Below are 10,347 nucleotides of genomic sequence, written 5' to 3'. Positions count from 1 at the left end.
GAGGCAGAGAGATCGGAGGGTACCATGAGGTTCAGGGTGTTCTTCCGCGTCGGTGGGTGGTGGACTTGGCCATCGGAGAGCACCACGTCGACGGCGCCACTTTCTCCGGCGGACGGTGGTTCGGGCGATGGTGGAGTACTCTGGTGGGTGCTGCAAACTCCAACGCGGGTTAGAAGAGTGGATGCACTAGGAGACTACTGGCATGAGCTGAGAGGTAGAGGTGCACGCATGGGGGTGAATCGAGCTGGGTCCCGAAGCGGGTCGAGGCGGCCGGAGTTGGGGAAGAAGACTCCCTCGGGGGCTGCCCAGTGGCTTGGCGTGGTACTGGTAGTGTGTAGGGGTGGTGCGGGTTCGAGCTCGAGCTCGGGGCCTCCTTTTATAGGCGATCCGAGGGGGTGGCCGTGAACGGGATAGCTCCGGCGAGCAATTACGGCGAGGCAGAGGTTGGGCAGGGGATTTAGGAGGCTAGGCATCATCAAGGAGGGTCACTGGTGCCATTCCTCCGCTAAACCTCGGTCGGGCTTGGTGTAACACGCCGGTCCTCGACGGAACGGCAGTACGGGCATGGCGGCGGCAGGGAGCACGCTCCGCGCCTAGCAGTTCACGACGACGGACGACAGCGTGCACGGGTGAGTGGATGGCCACGCGGTGGCCTCTGGTGGCTTGGGCGGCGCTGGGCGGCGCCGTCCAATGCTGCGCCTCTCTGGCAGCCGCAAAGGCCGCTGCTGCCGTCGCTCACGGGGTGGCGCACCTCCTCCTGCTCGTCGCCGACGCCCGCAAGCCTCCAGGCGATCGTGCGGCGCAGGGATAAGAAGGAGGGATCAGGGAGCAAGGCGCCACCGCGGCTACTGGCGAGATCGAGGTAGGTCTCTGAAGAAAACGACGGCGGCTCTGAAACTGTTAACTGAACTTTCTAAACTTGGCAGAAACAGTGCTCTTCAAGTGCTCGACGAAATGATTTGGCATGAAGAAAAAAATTTCTAGAGCTGGGACTTGGTGAGGTGACCTCTCAATGCATCGAGAGGCTGCCTGAATTTTCTCAGATTTTTAGGAGGAGAAAACAAATGAATTTCATCAAATTTGGCAAATATGGTCCAAACTTGCAGCAAGTACAATTTGAAATATTTGAACTGGAGACTAGTGGATCATCATGGATCTTGGTTGAGGGCTCTAAGGACTAGCCAGGGAAATTGGTTTGGAGGCCAAACTCAAAGTAGAAATGGTAGTTCCTTTGTAAACCTCCAAGGATCAACATAGGAGGCAGAAAATATTTTTGATAAGAATTAAATGGAAGAAAATTCATGGGGAGGTTCAACTTGCTGGATTTGAAGTATATCTTGTCACAAAGATGGGGAAAGGCTTTTGGGAGGGGATTTCCACTCATGTCATGGCAAGAGGTGATTTTTGAAAGGGGGAAAAAGATCACTCCAATGCCATAGGGCTATTTAAAAAAGATTTTCAAAGAAATGATTTTTTTTTCCAAATGAAAAACATTTGGTGTTGAGTCCACATAAGATGGAAAAACCTCCAAGACCAAAAATCAGGCCTTGGGTGAATCCAAACAAAACACTTGCCATAAAAGAAAGTTTTTGAGAGGGAGAGCCCTTTAGAAGAAAATTTTAAATAACATCCCTCCAATCAAATAAAAGTTAAAAAAACAAATAAAATTTTTGGGTGTCACAAAAACTGCCTGGTAGTTTTGCATACTGAGCTGCATGAGTGTACTATCTCATATCATGCACATTACTGAAATGTAGTGCTGCTCTGGTTGCCCATTCATTCATTGTGTCAATGTTGCTTTTCTATTACCTTACCTGGCTGATGATAGCTGTGCCATATTGTGTTAATTTGGTGTTGGCTAGTTGCCCAAACGTTCATTGTGGCAATGTTGCTTTCCTATTATCTGACCTGGCCAATGATAGCAGTGCTAGTGTCTTAATTTGGTGCAGGCTGCTGAAGATAAGAAGACAAACTCTGAAAACAGCAAGGCAACCCCATTGTTTCTTTCCAATAAATCTAGGCCAGGTAATTTGCCAATAACTCATGATTAATCTATTAGGTTCCCCTCCTAATTTATGTTATGATGCAGTGATCGAGACACTCTCCACTATCAATAATACAAGCCTGCCAAAATCGCCATCTGAATCTGTTCAGTATCCTCTGTCTCGAATGCAACAGAAAAAATGTATGTTTGTGAACCAATTAATGGCTGAAGGAATGATGGAAATGGTGGAGGAATCAGAGGTGCAGAGTCGTGCAACACAACAACTGATCAATGTTTTCAGAGACAGTGTAGCAAAGCAGTAAGAACTTGCCCACATGCTTATGGGCGTCATCCGTGCTGAGGTTGCAGATTGTGACGTTGTAGATCGTTAGGTTCTGTTCATTTATTTGCACTGGCATCACTCTTTGATTGCCCAGTGGATGTAATTTCCTATAATATATGCTGGATGTGCAACGTTTTTCTCTGTATGCCGTACCTTTGCTTGATCAGTTTTGGTCCCGTGCATAATTGCTCGTCGTAATGGGATCAAATTATTTAATTTGGCCTAAAGACATGTACGAACTTTAGTGGGCCCATTAAGTTAATGGGCCGTTACCAGGCCGAAAGTTAATGGTCGGCCCTCTTATCTCCCGGGTCGTTAAAAGGCTGACATCGAAGTGGGCAATAGGTGGGCCCAGTTAATTTCACGGGCCATTCATAGGCTGTTACTAAGTTCGGGCTACATATGGCCCAACTATACTGTGGGCCTTTAGCAGGCCGAAAGAGACAACGGGCCTATACAGGACCATGAAGAGCATGGTCCGCTAAGAGGCCGAAAGTCAGGTCGTATTGTAAATGGCCCAACTGTGTTGTGGGCCTTTAGCAGGCCGAAAGAGAAACCGGGCTGGTATTGGACCATGAAGGGCATGGGTCGCTAAAAGGCCAAAACTCAGGTCCGACTACAAATGGCCCAACTCATTTATGGTCCGTTAACAGGCTGAAAGGCACACAGGGCTGATAATTGGCCCAACACTTAAATGGGTCGCTAAAAGGCCAAAACTCAGGTCCGACTACAAATGGCCCAACAGATATATGGGCCGTCACCAGGCTGAAAGACACACTGGGCCGGAAATTGGCCCAACACCTAAATGGGTCGCTAAAAGGCCGAAACTCAGGTCCGACTACAAATGGCCCAACTTATTTATGGGCTGTCAATAGGCTGAAAGACACACCGGGCCAGAAATTAGCGCAACATTTAAATGGGTCGCTAAAAGGCCAAAAGATGTACATCGTGAAAATTGGCCCATGCACTGAATGGGCCTTTAACAGGCCAAAATCTCATCGGGCCGATATTGAGCCCAAATATATAGCGGGCTGTTAACGGGCTCAAACTGACGATGGGCTGCAATGGTGTCAAATCTTTAACGGGCCGTTGATGGGCCGAATTGGCACATCTCGTATGGGTCGTGGGCTTAAATGGACCTGACACAAGTAGGCCTTATATGGGCCGGCCTGCTTTTTTTACAGGGCCGGCCTTTTTCACCGGAATGGGCCACAGTTGGGCCGTGCCACGTGTCGACCTATCATAGGCGCCTCCTATCCAATGAGTGGATGACATATGTCCCAACGGTGAGGCAACACGTGTTTCCTCCGGCTAATGATGATTTTACACGTGGAAAATCCCCATTGGTCCGGGATGTTAACGGGTTATCGGATCCAAAACCGGACCCAATAGCTTAACGGCGTTCCGTTACGGTGGATGCCACGTGTCGGTCACCCTTGACGAAAGCACTTCTGTGACGTGCGATTTATCGTCATGGAAGTGGACACTTCCGTGATGATAATTTTGGTAATGTCATGGAACACTTCTACGACAGCACAGGTATGACTATCTTGATTTTGTCATAAACTTGTCATGGATGTACATGCATGACAGAAAACGTGACCTACTGTGACAAACATGTATCATCACGGAAGTGTATTTTTTTTGTAGTGATACTTCTCATGAATAAGTAACAATTCATCACACAATCGAAGTATAAAGCAAAAACTCTAGTAAAAACCAACAAACTATGTTATCAGTCAACTTTGCAACTATAATTCATCATCTTTTCAGGAAGGGTCATGTATCGGAGCCTTTAGGCAAGTCCACATACTCAACCATCATATAGTCTTCTATGATTGCTAACACTCACCGCGTACACATGAGCAAAACGTTTCAACTAGACATGTAGAAAGATAGGGGCTTATAGTTTCGCCTCCCAACATATTCACCTCAAGGGTGATGTCAACAATAATAACTCATGCTATCTATATTCAACTGGACATATGTGCCTAGATCTTTCCTCGCCACATGATGCTTGCCAAAGGAGAAAAATAGAAAGGAATAGAAGGAAACCTTTGACTCTTTGCATAAAAGTAAATACATAAAAGTAAAAGATAGGCCCTTCGCAGAGGGAAGCAGAGGGGTTGACATTCGCTTATTTATTTGTATGATCAACCCCTTAGTGCAAAAGAACGTCACGTTACATTGCCCCTTGTGATAGCGACCTTTATTATGCAGTCTGTCGCTTTTATTCTTCACCATCACAAGTTCGTGCAACACTCAATTTTCTCTTACACTAAATGATCTCACACATTTAGAAGCAATTTTTATTGCTCAATCCCTAGGTAGGTATGGTGGACACTTGAAAATAAGATTTGGGTTTAAGGGTTTTTGGATGCACAAATAGTATCTCTACTTACACTACTAGGGAAAACCTTATACACATAACTTTAGCAGTAGCGCTTGTTAAAGAAGCACGCTAGTGCTAACTAGGAGTAGCGCGTCTAGCCATAAAAGCGCTGCTACTAAAATTCCCAGTGCTAAGCCGATAGGCTACACATAGTAGTAGCGAGCTTACAAAAACAGCGCTACCGCTACTTGTTTTGTAGCAGCGCGTTTATGAAGAAAGGCGCTACTGCTAACGAAAATAAAATTAAATGGAAAGCAAATAAAAAAGAGAAAGGAATAGCAGTAGCGCTTGTTAAGAAACGCGCTATAGCTATCGTAGCAGTAGCGCACTTCCTGGAACGCGCTTCTGCTACTTTTTACTTAACCGCGCGATTCGTTCTTCCCCCATGGCCACTTCCCCCAAATCCCTACTCCTCCGTTGTCGCCACCCTGCATCGCCGTTGGCCGCCGCGCGCGACCCGTCGCTCTCCGCACACCCTCGACGCCACCCCCGACCCCAACCCCGACCTCGACGCCGCCCCGACCCCGACGCCCCCCTACATCGCCGCCTTCCGGCGTGCGCCCGCCGCCCCGACCCCGACCCCGTCCCCGACCTCGACGCCGCATGCCCCTCTCCCTAACACCGCCAGCGCCCGAGGTGAGCACGCCCTCCTCCTCCTCCTGCTCCCCTACCTCTGCCTAGCTAGGGTTCTTAGGGTTAAATTTCAGAGTTCATCTAATTAGTTAGGGTTCACCAAATTAGATGCTAATTATGGCAATAGTTGTTAAATAGAATTAGTTTTAGAGTTCATCGAATTAGTTAGGGTTAAATTTTAGAGTTCATCAAATTAGTTAGGGTTAATTTTTAGAGTTCATCAAATTAGTTAGGGTTCATTAAATTTTCGAGTTCATCAAATTAGTTAGGGTTAAATTTTAGAGTTCATCAATTTAGTTAGGGTTCATTAAATTTTTGAGTTCATCAAATTAGTTAGGGTTAAATTTTAGAGTTCATCTAACTAGTTTTTTTACTATTTTCTAGTAAGTGTTTAATAGAATTAGTAAGAAAATTAATATAACTAGTTGAACTAGTTTATTTTTAGTAAAAACTAGTTTATTTTTATTTATAGTAAGTGCTTAATTGAACTAGTTGAGTTAATACAACTATTTTATTTTTAGTACAAAAATTAATAGAACTAGTTTACTTTTTTAGTTAAAGCAATTATTCCCGCATTGCCGTCGACGATGCCAATCCCGCATCCTCGTCGTCGAGTCGGCGGAGGACACCTACGTCACCAGATGGGCCATGTCTAGCACTAGGCTCCGCCGGGGTAGTACTGGGAGGTGCTACCTACCGGGGGCCGCGGGTTGGTGAGGAGTCAGCCCGTCGTTGACCCGAACCTTCTTTGGTGGCGGTCGCGTGGGCCAGTGGCGGTCCAGAGGCTCGAGGACCCCCCGGAGGTGGTGCGTCACCGTGTCAGTGAGGAGGACGCGCACGTCCGTCGCTACTTGTTTGCGTTGGAGCACAGGTTCTCCAATACCTGGCAGGTTCTCTAGGGATCTCACTGGAGCTATGATCCTGTGATGGTTCCTTCTCTGTGGGTGTCCACCGCCCGCACTGATACCTGTCGTGTGCTAGGGTTTTAGTTGTATTAGTGATGTTATATGTATGATACTATTCCCGATGTATTAGTGATAATATTCGACATGTGCGGACGCATGAGATGATTTACTTTTGCTTATTGAATGCATGCTAATTTGAATACATATTTATTTTACGATTTGGTTTTGCTTATTGAATGCTCATGTCAATATGAGCCCTATAAGATATTTTGAAATGTATATCTTGTGTTGCTCAAATAGGATATGTGCTTGCCCAAGTGGTCGGTCATGTTTGCATGTTACACCTCTGAGTGGCCTATGTTTTGCCGGAGTGTTGATTCATTTCCGTTCCGGCAAATTTCAGGCGCTCGATATGTCCTATTTCAGCAAAGGTCATGCCGGATTTTTCCGTGAATTTTGGCATGACTTGTGCCAGAATATGTAGGAAATATCGAGTGCCCCGGATTTGTGTGTTGAGTATCTTGGTAGTTGCCTTCGATCGATTTTCAATTAATGTTTCAACTATGAACATAGGAAATGTCTGACCACGAAAAGGATTTCGGTATTTGCAAATACTGCAAAGACGAGCGCGGCCTATGCGACAGAATCTTCCTAGATGATGATAGGCGCTTCAGCATCAAGCTGGATGAGAACTTCGAAGTGGATACAGTAAGTCACAACGACAAGTCTTTTTTCGTAATTAAGCATGACATCTGCTTCATTTGCTTCAACTTATAATTTATTTTTTTAACTATTCTACTAGCGTATCCCCTGCCATGCAAGAGTTTTTGTCTTGGATAAGATAGGTTTCAGTCCAATGCAAACTACTATGGAGGTAAAGAGAGTTAACTTGAAGACCGAGCATGGTTATACTTTCCACACAAAATTATACAACGCAGACACCTACACCTATTTTGAATGCAAAACTTGGCAAGCACTATGCAAGGCTTATGCATTTGAGCCTGATATGTTTATCACCTTTGATATTCGTCCCGAAGATGATATTGAAGGTAATAGAGACATCTGGGTCGATGTGCAGACGCCTCCAGTTATACCATTATGTGAGTTTCTCAACCAGATTTATGTCTTCGATATTGTTTATTCAAAAATAGTTCACAACTAATTTCTATTGACAGCTTATTTACATTCAAGCAAACATGTCCGGTGCTTGGTAGACATGACCGTCCACTGTCCCGGGGCTGAACTAAACTGCGAGGAGATAGGTCATTATGTTTCATGGCTTGAGGATCTTCATACTGTCAAGACAAATTATTTTTCTGGACTTAAAAATCTTAGTACTCAAAACATGCAACCAATAGTGTTCGTACTAAACTATGGTAACATCTATTTAGGAAAGATGGTAAGATTTTTACTATTTGTCCTCAGTGCATCTTTTGCATACATTATTTTTTAAGCTAAACTTGATTGCTAAGTATGTTACTATACGATGTTCGTCAACAGGGACTCCCGATGAATGTTGTGCCTCATTGGATCAAGACTAAAGGTCCCATTAGAATTGTTAGCTTACGGCCAAGATATCCTACAATGCACTTTAGTGCATACAGGATTTCTAATGGAGAGGAATGCTTAATAGTGAAAGACTGGAGCAAAATTGTGAACGATCGCGGAGAAGTACTAGGGGGCAGCAATCAGAAGCGCAGCCCACGATTAGGAGACAGGTTCATCTGCATGCTCCCACTTGATGAAGCAGGAGTGCTATACATGTTTTATGTTATTTTACCTGAGAGAGAGCAGCAGGAGTGATTAGCTAGCTAGAAATGAGTTATGATGATTAAATAGCTAGTGTTGGTGGTAATGACTATGATGATGATTATTAGCTAGTGTTGGTGGTGATTAGATAGCTACCGCAGCTAGTGTTTGGTGGTGATTAGCTAGCTAGAATGAGTTTGAAGATGATGATGTGTACTGTTGGTGGTAATGACTATGATGATGATTAAATAGCTACTGTTGGTGGTAATGAATATTATGATGACTAAATAGCTTGTGTTGGTGGATTAGATTCAAGTGGAGGCAACATGTGGTGCACATCGAAAGTACTACTAGTCCGAACTAGATCAAGTTTGGATTAGTAGTATACTTTTGACATGCACCACATGTTCGCTCCACTTAAACCTAATCCACCTTCATTTGACACACTGTTATGGACATATTGATATAACAGCCTCATAATTGGTATTGTACCAAAATTTGTATAACGGCCTATAAATACACTAAAAATTAAAAAATGAGAAAAAGAATACTAGTAGCGATGGAGAGTAAACACGCTACTACTAGTTATATTAGCAGTAGCGCTGGGGTAAACAAACGCTGCTGCTATATGTCTTAGCAGTAGCGCGTGTAGCACGCGCTACTGCTAAGGAATAGCTGTAGCGCCTTATCAATAGCGCGTCCTCCCGCGCTACTGATAAGCAAAATACCCGTGCTACTGCTAGGGTTTTCCCTATTAGTGTTAGTGCGGAATTTTTGGCTAGCAAAGATAGGGGCAATCACCACATGTTAATGGATCTATGACAATATGACTTCTATGTGAATATAAACAAACATAAACCATTAAGTTGTCTTCCTTGTCCAACGTCAACAATTTTCGCATATAATATTTTGATGAGGGCTCACAATCAAAAAAGATTTCTAGGAGAGTGTATTTGTATGTGAATCTTCTCTTCCCTTATTAATTCTTTCATGAGTTGCATCATTGACTAATGCTATGTTTGTCAATCTCTAATAAGTTTTTCTACTTATACTTTTCCTTATGTGGTGTCATCACCTACCATAGGATTAGTATATGACCTTTTCATTATTTCTTTCCTTTCTTTTATGTATTTCCTTTCTTTTATTTGCAACATGAAAGTAAATAAAGCAAAAACTCAAACTAAACTTTATTATATAACTTGCACCCGATTACAAGGATAGATCACTAAGCAAACTCTCAAGGAAGAAAGGATCGAACTAACTTTTATTCATCTAAAGCAAAAATATCAAACTAAAATAAGTAAAAGCAAAAAGATAGTGGGATGATACGATACCGGGGCACCTCCCCCAAGCTTGGCGGAAGCCAAGGGGAGTGCCCATACCCGATACTCAATTCTCCTTTGGTGGTGAAGAAGATGATTGTGGTGATGAAGCGATCCTATCCTTAAGGATCAAGAAATTCTCCAATAGACGAATGACGCTCCGAAGGTGGGTGATGTGCTCTTGATGCAGAATATTCTCCCGGGTGAGATACTTATTTTGTATGCGAACTATTTCAATGACGCGAAAAGCTTCAATCTCAGCGGGAGTTAGGTGAGTAAGGTAAGGTTTAATGATATCTTGCTCCTCCTCCTCGGCTGGCAGTGCTTGTTCCAAGACTGGAGGCTGATCTACGGTAACCTCCTTGCTCTCATCTCCTCTGACGGCTTCCGCGGGCTCTTCATCAACCAAGCATCCTCTTCCACATTGTTGGAGGAAGAAGAAGACATGATGCCTGGCTCAACAGATCTGACCGAAAACAACAACAAAAGAAAACAGGGGACACTGGTGCGCATCGGTCCTAAACAAACGGTTATTTACCCCTTTCTGCGACGGCATTTGGAACCGTCGCCAAGGGAATGTGGGCGATAGGGGGGTCCTTCCCACATGACCCAGAAACCGTCGGGGATAGGGAGCCTTGATGCATACAGTTGTCCCCATATAACCGTTTCCGATATCTCGAATATCCCAAACGCTTCATCCTTGGTACTCGTTTGTTCTCGCATTGCCATCGCAGTCGGAGTTTTGTGGTTCTGCCTAAAACCAGGCAGATTATAGGCACGAGAGCTTTCCAGGCAGATTTTAGGCAGATTCCAGGCACGGGAGATTTACGATGCCTGGCACATCACAAACAGTTCATGATTATAAATAGTGTACGATAGGTAGACAATCACACACATTTAGTTTTCCCGCACCCTATGTGATAGTGTCTGACATAACACACGCTTTGCGAACGGTAACTGTGTGCATGCTTGCACACATTTCCTCTCTGTGAACCGTCTCGGATTATGGTGTATATCGC

Source organism: Aegilops tauschii, chromosome 3 (assembly GCF_002575655.3).
Source record: "Aegilops tauschii subsp. strangulata cultivar AL8/78 chromosome 3, Aet v6.0, whole genome shotgun sequence".
NCBI lineage: Eukaryota > Viridiplantae > Streptophyta > Magnoliopsida > Poales > Poaceae > Aegilops > Aegilops tauschii.
The sequence above is the reverse complement of the archived record's forward strand: the minus strand, read 5'-3'. Positions refer to the sequence as shown.